Raw genomic sequence first — 17273 nt, 5'->3', positions numbered from 1 at the left:
AAGGCCAATTGAACCAGTGTGTGTAGCCTCCCCTGTTCATGAAGATATTCCTCAGTCTGAGCCCCAAGCTTCTCCTACTCGTGACGAACCAAATATTTCGGTTCCTCCCTCTGCACAACCACAGATCCCCGAAGATAAATCACAACCACCTCCAGTACAGGTTCAAAAATAATCTACATTATTGCCTTCTACTGCATCTCATACCAGTGTGCCTTCTGCTCTAGCTCAACTTCAAGTGTTAATTGCTACAGCACGAAGGATTTCAGATGATGCTCTGATGGAAAATAGATCTATTTCTGCTCGTCATACAAACTCCATAGTATATGGTGACAAAGTAGCTTCAGTCGAAGATGAACTTAAATATCCATATCCTCGTGAACAACTGCCATTGTTCAAGACTAGTGCTAGTGCCAAAGGACCGCTATTTATTAGAATACACACCCTCAATTCTTTCAAGAGAGTCCATACAAAGGACCACACACATCTGAATCGCCCCGTTTCTGGAACCAATAGTAGGCCATCTATTTTTCTCGGATTTGATATGACAGCTGATACATCTCCAACATATCTATAATTTTTGATTCTTCGATGCTATTATATTATCTGTTTTGGATGTTTTGTATGCATTAATATGCTATTTTAAATTATTTTTGGGACTAACCTATTAACCTACAGCCCAGTGCCAGTTTCTATTTCTTTCCTCATTTTCGAGTTTTACAAAAAGGAATATCAAACGGAGTCCAAACGAGCTGAAACTTTATGATGATTTTTTATGGACCAAAAGAGAACCCCAGAGCATCGAAGCCAGGCTAGGAGGTGGACGAGTAGTCCACAAGCCTAGGGGAGCCCCCCTAGGGGGCGCCCCTGGCATGTGGGCCCCTCGAGCGTCCCCCTGACGTGAGACCAATGCCACAAATTCCTATAAATCCCGAAACCCCTAAAAAGAAACCTAGATCAGAAGTTCCATCGTTGAAAGCCTATGTAGCCATGGAAAACCAACCAAGAGCCCGTTTCGGCACCCTGCCGAAGGGCGAAACTAGCACTGGAGGCCATCTTCATCATCCGGGCGGCCACCATGACGAGGAGGGAGTAGTTCACCCTTGGGGCTGAGGGTATGTACTGGTAGCTATGTGTTTGATCTCTCTCTCTCTCGTGTTCTTGATTTGGCACAATCTTGATGTACCACAGCTTTTTAACTATAGTTGGATCATATGGTGTTTTCTCCCTCTCTATCTTCTTGTGATGAGTTGAGATTTACCTTTGGGGTTTCACTATTATCGAATTGAATACTTTTATAGATTTGAGAACACTTGATGTATGTCTTGCATGGGATACCCGTGGTGACAATGGGGTGTTCTATTGATTCACTTGATGTATGTTTTGGCACTCAACTCGTGGATTCCCGAGGTTACATTGGGGTAATCTATGCATAGGGGTTGATGCACGCTTTCATCCTTGTTTCTCTGGTAAAAATCTTGGGGCACTCTCTGAGGTTCTTTGTGTTGGATTGAATATTATGAATTTGAAGTTGTTTGATGCATATTGTATAATTGACCCATGGATACTTGTGGTGACATTGGAATATCTAGGTGACATTAGTGTGGATTGATGTGTATCATATGGTGTTATTTTACTATGAACTCTAGGGCTGTTTGTGACACTTATAGGAATATCTCAATGGATTGATCAGAAAGAATAACTTTGAGGTGGTTTCGTACCCGACAAATGATTTGATCTTATGTTCTTTGTGATATGAACCTTGGAGTGACTCTTTGTCGCACGTTGAGGGATTGCCATATGATTTAATTATGTTATCATTGTTGAGAGACTTTGTACTGGTGAAAGTATGAACCATAGGCCTTGTTTTCAAGCATTGCAATGCCGTTTTCACTCATCTTGTTACTAGTTACCTTGATTTTTTTATTTTTATATTACAAAAACCTATATCTACCATCCATATTACACTTGTATCACCATCTCTTCACTGAACTAGCGCACCTATACAATTTACCGTTGTATTGGGTGTGTCAGGGACACAAGAGACTCTTTGTTATTTGGTTGCAGGGTTGTTTGAGAGAGAGACCATCTTCATCCTACGCCTCCCACAGACTGATAAACCTTAGGTCATCCACTTGAGGAAAAATTGCTACTGTCCTACAAAACTCTGCGCTTGGAGCCCAACACGAGTCTACAAGAAGAAGGTTGCACAGTAGACATGAAGCTCTTTTCTAGCACCGTTGCCGGGGAGGTTAGTGCTCTAAGGTATATATTTAGATCTTGCAATTTAATCTTTTAGTTTCTTGTTTTATCACTAGTTTATTCTATAAAAGCAAACTACAAAAAATGGAATTGAGAGGTTGCCTCATATGCTTCATCTTTTTAATGTCTCTCATGAAAATGATGGAAAGGAAAATTGTGCTCAAGTGTTAGAGGAAGAAGTCAATAAAATGTTTGGCACTAAATATTTGAATGATGAGCATGATTACAATGTTGTTAGTATGAATTCTTTTAATATCCATGATGCTAATGATATGCAAAGCCATAAGCTTGGGGATGCTATGTTTGATGAAGATGATATTTTTTGTCCCCCAAGTTTTAATGAGCAAATTTATTATCATGATAGCATGCTTCCTATTTATAATGATTACATTGATGAAAGTGGGTTTGGAAGAGTGTCAACTCTAGTTAATGATCCCACTGTTTTGGAGGGTGTTGAATCTTATAATATTTATGAAAGCGGATTTGGAGAGGTCATGACTTTATTTAGTGATGAATCCACTATCTTGAAAGAGGTTTCAATTGATTTTGATGAGAACATAGTTGCTACTTATGATGATTATTGTGATGACACTTATGTTATAAAAAGTAGTGATAATTATATTTATAAAACATGGCATAATTATGATTACCATTTTTATGAACATAACTCTTTTAATGTGGAAACAATTTATAGTATTCTAGTTTCTTATGATACATCCACTATTTCGAATTAGAAGAATTTTGCTTATGTGGAGAGTAGTAAAATTTCTATGCTTATGCATCATGAAAATAATGCTTTATGTGATGGTTATAATGGTGAATTCATTCATGATGCTAATGAAAATTATTATGAGAGAAGAACATATGCTTTTATATATTGCAATAATATCAAGTGTCCTCTCTATGTGTTTAAAGTTTTGAAGTTTTGCTTGTTTCGCCTTCCTATGCTAGTTGATTCTTGCTCGCATAAATTGTTTTTTCACAAAATCCCTATGCATAGGAAGTGGGTTAGACTTACATGTGCTAGTCATTTGCTTCACGATGCTCCCATTATGTTTCAACTCTTATCTTTTATGTGAGCATCATCGACATCATCATGCCTAGCCACAAAGGCATTAAAGAAAAGTGCTTGTTGGGAGACACCCCAATATTTAACCCTATTGTTTTTGTGTGTTGACATGATTATGCTACTGTAGTAATCATGTTTTATTGCTTTGTTTCTATAATGTGCCAAGTAAGACCTTTGGGATGGTATATCGTGATAGTTGATTTGATCTTGCTGGAAAAAAAACTTTTGTGCTCATTTCTAGAATTTTAGAAATTCACATAAATGTGCTTTTGATCTGAATTGTTTACACAAGATTGATATCCAAATTTTCTATGTTTTCCTATTTTTTCAGAATTTTTGGAGTCCCATAAGTATACGAAATTTCCAGATTACTACAGACTATTCTGTTTTTTGACATATTTTCTTTTCTTTGTGATGTTTTCTTATTTTGGTGAATCTATGGGTAGTATCGGAGGGTATGAACCATGGATAAGTTGGAATACAATAGATATAACACCAATATAAATTTAGAATGAGTTCACAACATTACCTAAAGTGGTGATTTATTTTGTTATACTAACGGATATTATGAGTTTTCTGTTGAGTTTTGTGTTGTGATGTTTTCAAGTTTTGAGTAAAGTTTTGGTGGACTACGGAATAAGGAGTGGACAGAGCATAAGCTTGGGGATGCCCAAGGCACCCCAAGGTAATATTCAAGGACAACCAAGCATCTAAGCTTGGGGATGCCCCGGATGGCATCCCCTCTTTTGTCTTCGTCTATCGGTAAATTTACTTGAGGATATATTTTTATTCACCACATGATATGTCTTTTGCTTGTAGCGTCTTGCATGATTTGAGTATTTTATTTTCACAATAATCCTTGATGTACACACCTTTTGAGAGGGACACACATTGCTCATTCATTTATTAGAATACCCTATGTGCTTCACTTATATCTCTTGAGCTGGGAAGTTGCTCTAGTGCATCACTTATATATTTTTAGAGCATAGCGGTGGTTTTATTTTATAGAAATTGTTGAACTATCATGCTTCACTTATATTATTTTGAGAGTCTCTAAACAACATGGTAATTTTGTTAGGTTATAAATTTATTCCAAATATGATAGGCATCCAAGAGGGATATAGTAAAAACTTTCATATAAAGAGCATTCAATACTATGAGAAGTTTGATTCCTTGCATTTGTTTTGAGATATAAAGATGGTGATATTAGAGACATGTGTCGGATTCCGAGCTCCACAGACCCTGGATAGATTCGAACTCTGGGGTGCGTGTGAAGAACTCAACCTCCCCAGTCTGCCTACTCGTCGCTCTCACGACCTAGATCAATGAACTGGAAAGAAATGAGACAAGGCAGTTTACCCAGGTTTTGGCCACCTTGCGGTGTAAAACCCTACTCCTGCTTTGTGGTGGATTGGCCTCGAGGTGGGCTGAGGATGAACTGGTACAGTAGAAGAACACCCTCAGGAGGTGTGTTCTTGTGCTGGTGAGGGAGACGATGGTCTAAATGATCCGTCCCCGTCTATGTCTTGTCGTCGTCCTCTAAGGTGGTGGCTAGGCTATCTTTATAGAGGCGTTGGTCCTCTTGCCCCAAAATGGAGGTGGGAAGGGATCCCACCATAGCCAAATTCGAAGGGAGACAACTAGTACATCTTATCCTGATGAAAGGTGGTCTTCGCCTGCAAAGCTTCTGGCCGTGACGCCCTGGTGAGCTCGGCGATGAACTCCATCCTGCCGTCCTGGTGGTATTGGTCTTGTTGCATGGAAATGGAAACCTTTGGCTGATCCCTCGGGACTCCGCGCCTGCGCTTGCCTCCTTAGCACCAAAGAGGAAACTGTTGTACTGCGCCCACTGGCGGTCGCCTGGCCTTGGTCGTCATTGCTTGCGTCATTCGAGCCTCGCAAGGTGAAGGCTTCGATAGGAATCTCCGCTCCTCAGGAGCCAGCTTGAGGATGCCGCTCCTTCTGGAGGTCTTGGCACTGTCCGTGGTTTGCAGGCAGGCAAGTCTGGGTACCCCTATTCCCAGAACACCGACAGTAGCCCCCGGGCCCAAGGCGCGCTCGGACTTGGCTTCGAGGTGAAGCTAAAGGGCAAGGGCGGAGCACCACAGGCCCTAACCGCCCGCGGGCTTGGTCGATGCGTGGCACTTGAAGGGATGTGGGCGTCTCCGCTTCTGCATGTCGCCTCGGCAACTCTTCGACTTGACTAGAGCTTGCGGCATGCAGGGAGGTCATCATTACTGGGGATCATGGAGGCCGGCGGTTGGCCTCCCTCTAGCTATAAATGAGGGGAGGGGCGGAGCCCCCTACTCATCTCCATCTTCTCACTGCTTGCCCCTTCTTCTTCTTTCTCATCTCGACGTCTTGCTCAAGTGTTCATGGCACCGATGAGGAGGTTCTCCGCCGCAGAAAAAGGGGAAGGCTCCCAAGGAGGGACCGGGTTCACCGCCGCCCAAGAGAGGCCGCGGCCGCCCTCGCAAGTATGCCGTGACCCCGGCGGTGGCCCCTTGAGGGTGTGGTCACACCTCTTCGAGGGCTGGCGTTGCCCTAGGCAGCCGTGGCGGCGCTTTCTCTCACGGTGGGAGCCGCCGTGGATAGGGCAGCTCCTGTGATGGGGGAAGGCGCGCTGTGGTCGCCCGGCCTCCTCGGCCACACTTGCATTCGGCGGACGCGTCCCCGGAGTTTGTCTTGTGGTTGGAGAGGCCCACCGGCACCTGACTCCCTCTCCCGCGCTTCTTCGCGGGGGCACTACCAACTACGGGGCTTGACGGCCTCTAGCTACAGGCTGACGGCTTCTGCAGCAGGGCTTCATGGGCGGGAGTCAAAGTCACCGCCATGGGAAATGTGTCCTTGACCCGAGGATGGCAGGCGTTTTCCTGCATGCGGCGCATGGGCGGAAGGTGCATCCTCCATTTCAGGTACGACGGTCTCGCGACCCTCTATGTGATGGTATTTGGGGAAGATGGCCGCCGCGCGGGGTGCTGCCCAGAAGATGGCAGTGACGACGACGAGCTTGCCCTTGGCGAAGACGGCGACGACGAGGGTGAGCTTGCCCTTGGCAACAGCCGCCCTGCCTCCAGCAGCGGCGGCTCCTCCTCCAGCGAGAGCACCAGCGGTGGCAGCTACGGCAAACCACCACGCTGCCGGGCTCGGATCAGGGAAGGCGACGGGACGTCTTGCCACTGTGCCGCAGTGAAGCGGGAGGAAGGCTTGAGCTGGAGCCTAGCCTCGGGAGCTGCTGCAGTTGTGTGCCCGCTTTTGTTTTTCCTTTCCTTTCTCCTGTATTTGAAAAAATTAGAGGGCCCTGCTGGGGTGTGTAATAAACTGCGGCGCTTGTGCCACTATGCTATGTTTGCTATTTCGATACTGTGCCGTGATACCCATGTTTCCACTAGGTGCGGTCAGGGTAACTTAGCTCGATGTGCTTATGGTAGTCTCCTATGTCGCGAGGGCATGCCTTGCCTGAGGTATATCCCAAGGGCTTCTTTCCCGATGACTCAGGAGACGTCAATCCTTAGGAGGAGTTGTATAGTTGCAGAGTTTTTAGGAGGCCTCATGAGGCGTCTCGTCCTACCTCGCGCGAGGCCCCGACCGTGGGTTGGTTGTGGCTGGTACGCCCCTTCACGTTGCCCGGAGGCATGGACTTAGAGGGTGCGCATGCCCATGAGCTCGTTCGAGACCGTCTCGCGAGAATTAAGGACACCGGAGCCCTGGGGAAATAATGCTTCGATGAGGTGTGGTAGCGGGAGAGCCTAGGAGTACACACCTGCCTAGCCCCCATGCACAAGGAGGAGCGACGAGCAATTGCCGCTCTTCCTGGGACAAGTTTGGAAAGGCGAGCGAACAAGAGAGAAAAATCCAACTCTGGCGAACGAAAGATGCGAAAACTACACATTTCATTCAAGAAGTCGAAAAACCAGCTACAGAAAGCAAGCAAAGAACAACCGCGTCTGGCACCTAGACTTGTCTTCTTGTCTTCCCACCAGCGCGGAGCATGGGGCCTCCACTACGACGTGGGTGGGAGCCCCCGTGAGGCCCAGGGGCGACCTCAGGAGACTCCGGGGCGTGTACATCCCCAACTCATTATTACGTGAGAGTGTCACGAGCGGAGACCTTCACAGGCGTGGGGCCTGGTGTCATGGGTAGAACTTCCGAAGGTGCTGGATGTTCCAAGTGGTCTGGATGGGGATCCCGTCCTGCGTCTCCAGGTGCACGGCGCCAGGCCTGGAGACACGGGCGATCCTGAACAGGCCTTCCCACATGGGCAAGAGCTTGTGCAGCCCTTCCCTGGAGAGAACCTTCCTCAGGATGAGATCACCCACCTCGAGTGTCCTAGAGTGGACGCTTCGGCAGTGGTATCGCCGCAGTGCCTGCCGGTACCTCGCAGCTTGCAGCAAGGTCTGGCGGCGGCGTTCCTCCCCCAGCACGAGGTCCATCCCCCGCATGGTGTCCTGGCATGCCTCGTCAAACGCCAAGACCCGCATGGAGCGATGCCTGACCTCATGTGGGAGAACCTCTTCGGCTCTATAGACGAGGAAGAATGGAGTCTCGCCCGCCGACTTGGTCGTGGTGGTGCAGATGGACCACAACATGGACTGGAGCTCATTGAGCCAGCCCCTGCCGCAAGCCTCGAGCTTCTTCTTGAAGTCCCTTGCCTCGAGGCCTCTGAGGACCTCGACGTTGGCGCGCCCAGCCTGGCCATTGCTCCGAGGGTGCTCTACCGAAGCATAGCATATTTGCGTTCCAAGGTTAGCACAATATGTTTTGAAGAGGTTGCTAATTAACTGCGAGCCATTATCGGTGATGATGCGATTAGGGACCCCGAAACGTCTCACGAGGCCCTTGATGAACTTGACAGCCGAGCCGGCCGGGATGGCGCAGACGGCCTGTACCTCGGCCCACTTGGTGAACTTGTTGATGGCGACATATAGGTAGCAGTAGCCCCCGAGAGCTTGAGGGAATGGGCCCAGGATGTCCAGCCCCCAAACCGCAAAGGGCCATGAGAGCGAGATGGTTTGGAGGCCCTGGGTGGGTTGGTGGATCTGCTTGGCATGAAACTGGCAGGCCTTGCAGGATCTTACTAGCTCGGTGGCATCATTGAGCGCCGTGGGCCAGTAGAATCCGCTGTAGAACGCCTTCCCCATGTGGGTGCGCGATGAAGAGTGATGCCCGTAGTCCCCGCCATGTATGTCAACCTACAACTCTCATCCCTGCTCCCTGGAGATGCATCATAGAGAAACATCGTTTGGCCATTTTCGATAGAGCTCACAGTCCCTGATGCAGTATGCGGTGTCCTAGTGGGCCACACATTCTGCGTCTTCCTCCTTCTTCGGCAAGGTGCCTTGGAGCAGGTACGCCCTAAAATCCTTGGTCTAGCACCCCTCCGGAGGCTCAAGCGTGAGGAGCAAGCGGGCTCCCGAGGTCGGGCCGCAGGCTGGGGCGCCCAAGAGGGGTGCTGGGGGGAGCTCCTCCTAAGGCAGTGCTGGTCCCACGGCAGGGGGAGCTGCCAATGGCTTGAAGAGCCGCTCCTCATAGTCGCCAGGCTCCCGAGGCAGTCACTGTGATGCCCTTTTGGCAATGTTGTCCGCCTCCTTGTTCGTGCCATGCGGCACATGCTGCAATTCCATGCCCAAGAATCATTTCTCGATTTTGCGTACCTCCTCGAGGTATGCCTCCATGTGCTCGTCCTTCGGCTTGTACGCTTTGTTGGAGAAGTTGACGAGGATCTGGGAGTCGCCCCTGATGGTGAGGCGCCTTACTCCCAAAGCCTTCGTAGCCTTGAGGACGACGATCAGGACTTCATATTTCGCGATGTTGTTGGAGACCTTCTCGCCCTGCTGGAAGCAGAGCTGCACAACGTAGTAGAGCTTGTCCTCGGTGGGCGAGATGAGCACGGCTCCAGCCCCTGTGCCCTGGCGTGCGAACGCGCCATCGAAGTACATGATCCAACCATCTGGTGTTTCGCTTCCCGGCTAGAGGGAACAGTCCTCACCCACTTCTGGGTTGGGAAAGTCAGTCCATTCCGCCAGGAAGTCGGCGAGGGCCGCACCCTTGATGATTCTAGTGGTGCCAAACTCCAACTGGAATGCTTGCAGTTCGATGTTCCATTCAGCGATCCTCCCTACAGTGTTAGGGTTCTGGAGTACTCTCTCCAAAGGGTAAGCTGAGACGACCTTGATGGGGTGGCCTTGGCAGTAGTGGCGCAGCTTTCAAGAGCGACGAGGAATGCAACCATGAGCTTTTGTGGCATGGGATAGCATGCTCGCGCATCACGTAGCACAGTGCTGACGAAGTATACCGGGTGCTCGAAGAGGGTGGAAGCATTGGAGGAGTCTTGCGCCTCCTAGGGATGAGGATCCCCAGGAGCCTTGTCATCTGTCGGGGCAGCTGTGGCCTCAGGAACCCTGTCCTCAGGAGTCTTGTTGTCTGGAGGATAGGCCGGAGCCTCAGGAGCGGTGTTGACTGTCGGGGCAGCCGAGGCCTCAGGCACGCCGTCTTGAGGTCGCGGCACCCCAACTGGGCGTGAGGTGCTTCCCTATGAGCTCTTGATCGGGTGGTCCTCCCGAACTGCCACTAGCGCCGCGCTGGTAGAGTGAGGTGTGGTGGCCTGGTATAGTACCAAAGGTTCAAGGGGCGGGGTGCTACCATCACCGGTGGGCTGGTGAGGTACCTCTTGAGGTCTTGGAAGGCAGTGTTTGCCTCTGGAGTCCACTGGAACGGTCCTTTCTTCATCATCAGCTTGAAGAATGGGAGGGCACGCTCCCCCAACTTGGAGATAAAACGCCCGAGCGAGGTTACGCTGCCTGCCAGCTTCTGCATCTCCTTGAGGGTCTGCGGCGGGCTCATCCTTTCTATGGCCTTGACCTTCTCCGGGTTGGCCTCGATCCCTTTGTGCGACATAAGGAAATCCAGCAACTTGCTAGACGGAACACCAAACACACATTTTTCTGGGTTCAGCCGCGGGTTCACTTGGCACAGGCTGGCGAATGTCTCCTCCAGGTCCTCGATAAGATTTCTTGCTTCCAGAGATTTCACTACTATGTCGTCGATGTACGCCTCGATATTCCTCCCGAGCTGCTGTCCTAGGGTATTATGCATCAACCGTTGGAAGGTCGCCCCCGCATTGCGCAGCCCAAATGGCATGCAAGTGGAGCAGTATACCCCGCACGGGGTTATAAAGGCGGTCTTCTCGACATCTTGCACCGCCATCTTGATTTGGTTATAGTCTGAGAAGGCGTCCAGGAAGCACAGTAGATCGCACTTGGCGTTGGAGTCGATGATCTAGTCGATGCACGGGAGAGGGAAAGGGTCTTGAGGACAGGCCTTGTTGAGATTGGTGAGATCAACACACATGCGCTCCTTCCCGCCCTTTTTGGGGACGATGACTGGGTTCGCGAGCCAGTCTGGGTGCCGCACTTCCCGAATGACACCAGCCTCCAACAGCTTGCGGGTCTCCTGGGTGACGAACGACTACTTCTCCGGAGCTTGTCGTCGCGCCTTCTGCTTCACTGGTCGCATATTGGGGCACACCATCAAGTGGTGCTCGATTACTCTATGTGGGACCCCGACCAGATCCACTGCCTCCCATGCAAATACATCCTTGTTTGTGCACAGGAAGCCAACCAGTGCCTCTTCTTGTTCTGGAGGGAGGCCAGCGCCTATGGTGAAGGTGGAGCCCGAGGCCCCGTCTTCATTGATTGGAACCCGCTTCATCTTGGCCCAGCCTTGAGAGAACAACTGCTTCTTCTTTGCTGGTGCAGCCCCCGGGGCCCCCTCCTTGCTTGGCCGCATGACCGCCGCGGCTCTAAAAGCATGCTTGAGGGCTGAGAGTGCATCATTGGTGTCCCCACCACAGTGAGGACGTCGCTGCTCCCTGGCATCTTCATGAGATTGTAGGCTGGGTGTTTTGCCGCCATGAACTTGGCCAAGGCCGTGTACCCGAGAATGGCGTTGTACGGAAGGCCGATATGGGCGATGTTGAAGTCGATGAGCTCGGTGCGGTAGTTGTCGTGGGTGCCGAAGGTGACAGGGAGGCGGATCTACCCTAGGGGGCAGGTGGAGCCATCGACGACTCTAGAAAAAGGCTTGGTGGGGCAGAGCCAGCCATGGGGCACATGAAGCAGGCCGAATGCTTCCACGGAGAGGACATTGAGGCCGGTGCCGCCGTCGATGAGGGTCCTAGTGACCGCTACGTTGAACATGGTGGGGGTGCAAAGCATTGGGAGCGGGCCGGCACCGGCCATGGTCGCGTGGTGGTCACTAGAGTCGAAGGTGAGGTCGGCCTTAGGCGCCACCGAACCTGGCGGTGCCCCCACTGTTCGTGGGCGGCGCCCACCTGACGAAAGAACTGCTTGATGTGGCGGTCCGAGAGCGGCGTCTGCGAGCCGCCGAGGAGGGCCGTGACAGCGTGTGGTGCCGGCATCGTGAAGCGAGCGATGAAGAGGCCACACAGATCCTCCCAGGAGGCCACTGAAGACTCGGGCAAGCCCATGAGCCAGGCGCGTGGCATGCCCGTGAGGGCCATTGGTAGCCAATTTTCCATGGCCTTGTCATCACTGCCGGCCACCAAAACAGCCTCCGCATATGCCTAGAGAAATCCCGCCATGTCCGCCGCGCCGTCGTATTGGGGCGGCAGCTCCGGCCTGAACTTGGGCGGCCACTGCACCTACCGCAAGGTGGGTGTGAAAGCCTGGAGACCCACGGTGCCCCCAAAGACACCCGTTGATCCGGTCAGTGGAGCGGCGCTCGCCATGAGGGCTGAGCGGCGTGGTGGAGCACAGCGGGCAAAGAGGCGGATCTCCGACGCACCCCTACCTAGCATGCCAAATGTCGGATTTTGGGCTCCGCAGACCCTGGATAGATTCAAACTCTGGGGTGCGTACGAAGAACTCAACCTCCCCAGTCTGCCTACTCGTCGCTCTCATGGCCTAGCTCGATGAACTCGAAAGAAATGGGACAAGGCGGTTTACCCAGGTTCGGTCCACCTTGCGGTGTAAAACCCTACTCCTGCTTTGTGGTGGATTGGCCTCGAGGTGGGCTGAGGATGAACTGGTACAGTGGAAGAACAACCTCAGGAGGTGTGTTCTTGTGCTGGTGAGGGAGAGGATGGTCTGAATGATCCCTCCCCATCCCTGTCTTCTTGTCGTCCTCTAAGGTGGTGGCTAGGCTATCATTATAGAGGCCTTGGTCCTCTTCCCCCAAAATGGAGGTGGGAAGGATACCACAACGACGAAATTTGAAGGGAGGCAACTAGTACATCTTATCCTAACGAAAGGTGGTCTTCACGTGCAAAGCTTCTGGTCGTGACGCCGTGGTGGGCTCGGCGATGATCTCTGTCCCGCCGTCCTGGCGGTCTTGGTCTTGTTGCATGGAAATGGAAACCTTTGGCTGGTCCCTCGGGACTCCGTGCTTGCGCTTGCCTCCTTAGCACCAAAGAGGAAACGGCTATACTACGCTCGTGGGCGCCCGCCTAGCCTTGGTCATCATGGCTTGCATCATTTGAGCCTTGCGAGGTGAAGGCTTGCATAGGAATCTCCGCTCCTCAGGAGCCAGCCTGAGGAGGCCGCTCCTTCTGGAGGTCTTGGCACCATCCGCCTCGCGAGGGTCTTGAGTTGTTGGTGCTGAAGGTGGGCCTTACCAGGCCGTTGATGGAGAAACACCCTAGGCCACAAGCAGGCAAGTCTGGATACCCCTGTTCCTAGAATGCCGACAACATGCTAGTGAGTAATTGTGGATTGGTAGAAATACTTGTGTTAGAGTTTGTGATTCCCGAAGCATGCACGGGGAACCGTTATGTGATGAAGCCGGAGCATGATTAATTTTTAGATTGTCTTCCTTGTGAGTGGCAATCGGGGACGAGCGATGTTCTTTTCCTACCAAACTATCCCCCTAGGAGCATGCATGTAGTACTTTGTTTCGATGGCTAATAAATTTTTGCAATAAGTATGTGAGTTCTTTATGACTAATGTTGAGTCCATGGACTATACACACTCTCATCCTTCCACGATTGCTAGCCTCTCTAGTACCGCGCAATTTTTGCTGGTGCATTAAACCCACCATATATCCTTCCTCAAAACAGCTACCATACCTACCTATTATGGTATTTCCATAGCCATTCTAAGATATATTGCCATGCAACTTCCACCATTACGTTTTATTATGACACATACCATCATTGTCATATTGCTTTGCATGATCATGTAGTTGGCATAGTATTTGTGGCTTGGCCACCGTTCATATTTTTTATACATGCCACTCTTGATCATTGGACATCCCGGACCACCGCCGGAGGCATTGACACAAAGTCATATCTTTTCTTCTAGTATCGAGTTGTAATTGTTGAGTTGTAAGTAAATAAAAGTGTGATGATCATCATTATTAGAGCATTGTCCCATGTGAGGAAAGGATGATGGAAGCTATGATTCCCTCACAAGTTGGGATGAGACTCCAGACTTAAAGATAAAAAAGAGAAGAAAGAGCCCAAAATAAAAAATGGGCCAAAATCCCAAAGAAAAAAAGAAAAAATGAGAGAAAAGAGAGAAGGGACAATGTTACTATCCTTTTACCACACTTGTGCTTCAAAGTAGCACCATGTTCTTCATGATAGAGAGTCTCCTATTTTATCACTTTCATACACTAGTGGGAATTTTTCATTATAGAACTTGGCTTGTATATTCCAATGATGGGCTTCCTCAAATTGCCCTAGGTCTTCATGAGCAAGCAAGTTGGATGCGCACCCACTGAGTTTTCATTTTGAGCTTTCATACACTTATAGCTCTAGTGCATCCGTTGCATGGCAATCCCTACTCACTTGCATCGTTATCAATTGATGGGCATCTCCATAGCCCATTAATTTGCCTAATTGATGTGAGACTTTCTTCTTTTTTTCTTCTCCACAACCACCATATTCTATTCCACCTATAGTGCTATATCCATGGCTCACGCTCATGTATTGCGTGAAATTTGAAGAATCTTGAGAACATTAAAAGTATGAAACAATTGCTTTGCTTGTCATCGGGGTCGTGCATGATGAAATATTTTGTGTGGTGAAGATGGAGCATAGCGAGACTATATGATTTTGTAGGGATAACTTTCTTTGGCCATGTTATTTTGAGAAGACATGATTACTTTATTAGTATGTTTGAAGTATTATTGTTTTTATGTCAATATTAAACTGTTGTTTTGAATCTTATGGATCAGAATAGTCTTCCACAATAAATAAGATTACATGGATAAATATGTTAGGTAGCATTCCACATAAAAAAATCCGTTTTTATCATTTACCTCAAGGACGAGCATGAATTAAGCTTGGGGATGCTTGATACGTCTCCAACGTATCTATAATTTTTGATTGTTCCATGACATTATATTATCTATTTTGGATGTTTTATATGAATTAATATGCTATTTTAAATTAGTTTTGGTACTAACCTATTAAGCTAGAGCCCAGTCCTAGTTTCTGTTTTTTCCTTGTTTTTGAATTTCTACAGAAAAGGAATATCAAACGGAGTCCAAACGAGCTGAAACTTTACAATGAATTTTTATGGACCAAAAGGGAACCCTGGAGCATCGGAGCCAGGCCAGGAGGTGGACGAGGAGTCCACAAGCCTATCCCCCCTAGGGTGCGTCCCTAGCTTGTGGGCCCCTCGAGCGTCCCCCTGACGTGAGACATATGCCAAAAATTCATATAAATCCCGAAACCCCCAGAAAGAAACCAGATCGGAAGTTTCGCCACCGAAAGCCTCTATAGCCATGAAAAACCAATCGGGAGCCCGTTCCGGCACGCCACCGGAGGTGGAAACCATCACTGGAGGCCATCTTCATCATCTGGGCGGCCACCATGGCGAGGAGGGAGTAGTTCACCCTCGGGGCTGAGGGTATGTACCACTAGCTATGTGTTCTATCTCTCTCTCTCTCTCTGTCTCTCTCTCTGTCTCTCTCTCTCTCGTGTTCTTGATTTGGCATGATCTTGATGTACCGTGAGCTTTGTTGCTATAGTTGGATCATATGGTGTTTTCTCCCTCTCTAACTTCTTGTGATGAATTGAGTTTTACCATTGAGGTTTCACTATTATCAGATTGAATACTTGTATGGATTTGAGAACACTAGATGTATGTATTGCATGGGATACCCGTGGTGACAATGGGGTGTTCTATTGATTCACTTGATGAAAGTTTTGGCACTCAACTCGCGGATTCCCGAGGTGACATTAGGTAATCTATGCATAGGGATTGATGCACATTTTCGTCCTAGTTTCTCCGGTAGAAATCTTGGGGCACTCTTTGAGGTTCTTTGTGTTGGATTGAATATTATGAATCTGAAGTTGTTTGATGCATATCATAAAATTGACCCACGGATACTTGTGGTGACATTTGAGTATCTAGGTGACATTAGGGTTGATTGATGTGTATCATATGGTGTTATTTTACTAAGAACTCTAGGGCTATTTGTGACACTTATAAGAATAACTCAATGGGTTGATCGGAAAGAATAACTTTGAGGTGGTTTCGTACCCTACAAACAATTTCATCTTATGTTCTTCATGATAGGAACTTTGGAGTGACTCTCTGTTGCATGTTGAGGGATTTCCATATGATTTAATTATGTTATCATTGTTGAGAGACTTTGCACTATTGAAAATATGAACCCTAGGCCTTGTTTTCAAGCATTGCAACACAATTTTCGCTTATTTTGTTACTAGTTACCTTGTTTTTTATATTTTAAAATTACAAAAACCTATATCTACCATCCATATTACACTTGTATCACCATCTCTTCACTAAACTAGTGCACATATACAATTTACTATTGTTTTTGGTGTTTTGGGGACGCAAGAGACTCTTTGCTATTTGGTTGCAGGGTTGTTTGAGAGAGAACATATTCATCCTACGCATTCCATGGATTGGTAAACCTTAGGTCATCCACTTGAGGGAAAATTGCTAATGTCCTACAAAACTCTATGCTTGGAGGCCCAACACAAGTCTACAAGAAGAATGTTGCGTAGTAGAGATCAACGGCTGAAAGATTTTTCCTCACGAGTTCCCGGATTTCTCATCCATGAAGAGTGTTGGATGCTTTTGATCAGATACTGGAAGATCTTGAGAATTTCCACCTCACAAACATCTTTGCATTCAAGCATCCGTGGAACCGAGAAATTATCGTTCAGTTCTATGCAACATTATATATCTGGTGATGAATCTGACAGTTCCTAGTGGATCATGGAGTGGATGATTGAAGGGAAACTAATCAAATGCACATCTACATACTTTGTCTCCCATTTTCATTTCCCTTTGTTCGATCATGGCAAAAATGATATTAGAGTGCACAACATTGATGTTATTTCAGATGAAATCTTTCGATGCACCATGGACAAAGAAAAGATTTGGGACTACAATGGTCCTCCCATGCCCATCGACTTTCGAGAATCAAACTCTGTATCATTTGCTAACCTACACCATTTTCCCTCTGGTCGGGATGAACACAGATAATGTCATTCATGATGTTCTTTGAAATGCCATCTATGCCATCTCCGAGAAATATGTCTTTGATGCCGAGGATATGTTTCTGCAAATGTAGAAGGACTCAACTCAACATCCAAAGACCATTAAAGTCTATGCACCATGGATTTAAAAGGTTGTTGATCATACCATGAAGATAGAGTACTTGGCAAAAGGGAGTCACAAAAGCTTTATTCTTCCCATTTGGGACACCCTGCAAGTCATGCAGGATATTTCCTCGGGTAAATCGCCAGACTCAAGCCATCAAGATTATCACAAAATATTCGATGGGACACGTCTACCTCAGCGTGAGCGAAAGACATCTCATCAACCTCCATCACATATTGAAGTAAGTATGCGCACACGACAGTTGCTATTGAAGCATATGGCTAAGGATCACGAGATAAAGAACACGTAGGTGCCGAGCTAAATACCATCAACAACCGAACCAA

This window comes from Triticum aestivum, chromosome 6A (genome assembly GCF_018294505.1).
Source record: "Triticum aestivum cultivar Chinese Spring chromosome 6A, IWGSC CS RefSeq v2.1, whole genome shotgun sequence".
In the NCBI taxonomy this organism is placed as follows: Eukaryota; Viridiplantae; Streptophyta; class Magnoliopsida; order Poales; family Poaceae; genus Triticum; species Triticum aestivum.
The sequence above is the reverse complement of the archived record's forward strand: the minus strand, read 5'-3'. Positions refer to the sequence as shown.